We start from the raw sequence: 3110 nt of genomic DNA, 5'->3' as shown, positions 1-3110 counted from the left end.
GTGTGTGTGTGTGTGTGTGTGTGTGTGTGTGTGAAGAAATGAGAGACGCAATGAAATTACACGACTTTTTTTATATTTCCCCTGGGATATTAATGTCATATATGAACGAAGTGATGATTGCAATGGAAATTAGGAAGCGGATCAATGACGCAGGTCGCTGTCAGACAAATGCTATTTCAATTTTAACAAAATGGAGAGCGATGGACTAGCAGAGTCGTTAATACATCGAACGAATATACATTGCGATATTTTGGTTCTTTAAGTTCTGGTTTCAAATACCGCCGAAGTAAACTTTACTTTCCATCCTTCCTGGTTCGATAAAATAAAGTATCGTCCAAAGTCCTTCTTCAAATTTCAGGCCTTTTGGTCTATATCTGAAACAATATATAGAATATTGTAAACGCCGTAGATAGAGCGCCTTTACACCTGACCTGTCGAATCCACAAGTATTGAGTTCGATTCTTTGTTTTTTCCTTTCCCACAATGAACCCTACATCGTTTCGACAATCACTGTTATTAAAGCGGAGAAGATAGAGCTGCCGTTGAAGGTTCCAAAACTCAAAAGATTTAATAGAAACTCTGACTGACCCAAGACTGCATCTAAGACTGTATTTGATTCCTCTGAGATTTTAGCCATTACGATACTTAACGCTTTAAAAGGACTGCATGACCATATTACAAACTGAATTATCCTTTTAAACATGTGTCCCTTTTATCTTTTAGTTACTTCAAGTCATTAGACTGTGGCCATGCTTAGTCACTGACTTCAAGTAATGTAGTCGAACGAATCGATCCTAAGACTTACTTTTTAAGCCTAATACCTATTCTAACGGACGTTTTTGCCGAACCACTAAGTTATTGGGATGCAAACACACCAACACAGGTTCTCAAGCGGTGATGGGGTACAAGCACAGTCAGAAAGACACATACATAGATATACATACATATATATATGACGGGCTTCTTTCGGTTTCTGTCTACCAAATCCATTCATAAGGCTTTAGTTGGCCCGAGGCTATAATAGAAGACATTTACCCAAGATGCCACGCAGTGGGACTGAACCCGGAACTATGTGGTTGGGAAGCAAGCTTCTTACCACACAGACAGAAAAATACTTTTTGTTTCTTTCTTTCAGAATTGTCTAATTTCCAAGAATTATTAACATAATGTATCTTTTCTCACAGGCAAATTTACAAAGCAATATAAATCTGATCTGTTTGTTTCGAGCCGCATCTCGGTCGAATAATTAAATTCCATTCATTAATTCTTTCGTGTTTACTGTCTGTTCTCTGAAGAAACAACAGCAAAACTATAACGATTACGATGACGATAGCTTCATCATCAACAACAACAAAAACATTAGCAAAGACGACGACGACAACAACTTTAGGTTGTTTTTTTTTATTTTTTTTATCAGAGATCTGAAAAATGTGAAAACGTATTTCTGTTTTGTTGATCTAAAAAACAAAAATTTCTTGAGGTTTATTGATCCAAATAATATTTGATCTAAACTGTCCGACCAACGCTATCTTATCGAATTCTCCTATCCAAGCTAAATATATTTCTAGCACCTGTGCATCGCACCAAAACGCTTTATCTACTTTGTAATTGATTTCCATAATATTTTCCTTTGTATTTCTGTTTTTTTTAATATTTATTTCTGAAACATATTCTGCCTTTGTACTGCATCCCTTTAAACGTGTATGTCATCACCTTATCTATGTATCTAGTTATGTGAGAATCGTTGTATCGCAATACATGAGCAACAAAGAAACCAAGTCATTATTGTACACACTTGTGTGTGTGTGTGTGTGTGTGTGTGTGTGTGTGTGTGTGTGTGTGCTTTATTGCTGTGTATGTACATGTATGCGTATGTAGGCGAGTGCGTATAGGTATATGTGTGTGCGTGAGTGACATAACCACATGTGATTGTGCGATTATGCTCAATCTAGAAACCTCGAATTGACAAACTCTGGAATGATTTACAGACATGCATTGTGCCTCTAACCGATTCTATTTAGAGGATACAAATCAGTTCGCAATGTTCCACCTTGAAGAATCTCAGCCTTTCTAAGTTTCTATGAATATCCGCTGTTATATGTATGTATATATATATATAAATTGTAAATCCAAAAAGTAACAGCAAAAATGCAAAGGATTCTGCGGTACACGTGTTTCAAGCTTTATATCAGTGTATAATTTACAATACAAAGCTATCTTCAGCCGCAAAAGTATTTCTCTCCCAGGAAATTACATCACATCGGCGTTGGACCGAAGAAATTATGTGTAAATGGAGAATTATACGAGGTATAGTACTATACAAAATACCGAAAGGATCTTCACCTCTTATATCACACCTTTCTTCCTCCTTTAACGCCGATGTGATGTAATTTCCTGGAAGACAAATACTTTTGCGGCTGAAGATAGCTTTGTATTGTAAATTATACACTGATATAAAGCTTGAAACACGTGTACCGCAGAATCCTTTGTATTTTGCTGTTACTTTTTGGATTTACAATTTATTCTTTCACCTCAACCACGAGCTGGCATACACAGGTGCTTACAATTGTCAAGTATTACCTCTAACATTTACTTTACCTATATATATATATATATATATATATGTGTGTGTGTGTGTGTGCGTGTGTGTAGGTAGGTATGTATGTAGATATATATGTATGTATATATGTGTGAATGTATACATGTGTATGTATGTCAGTATGTATGTCTGTATGTATATATATTTGTATCCATGTATATACGTATGTATGCAGATATGTATGCATCTTTGCAAGTATGAATGTTTTCATGCACCTATTTGTGTAAGCACGTATGTATACATACCTGTATACATACCTGTATGCATACCTGTATACATACCTGTATACATACCTGTATGCATACACGTATACATTTATGCATTTCTATGCATGTTTATTCATCTGATGCAGCACGGAATTTTGTCAGTGAACAGGTCGCTGTCTCAAAGCGACAAAAATATTTTGGCAAATCAAATTTAAATGTTGAAATGAATCTAACGGTTTTTGTGTGTTTCTTAAATGGCTTATAAACACCTTCCACGCTGCAATTATATATATATATATATATAA

The sequence above is a fragment of the Octopus bimaculoides genome, chromosome 11 (assembly GCF_001194135.2).
Source record: "Octopus bimaculoides isolate UCB-OBI-ISO-001 chromosome 11, ASM119413v2, whole genome shotgun sequence".
Classification (NCBI taxonomy): domain Eukaryota; kingdom Metazoa; phylum Mollusca; class Cephalopoda; order Octopoda; family Octopodidae; genus Octopus; species Octopus bimaculoides.
The sequence above is the reverse complement of the archived record's forward strand: the minus strand, read 5'-3'. Positions refer to the sequence as shown.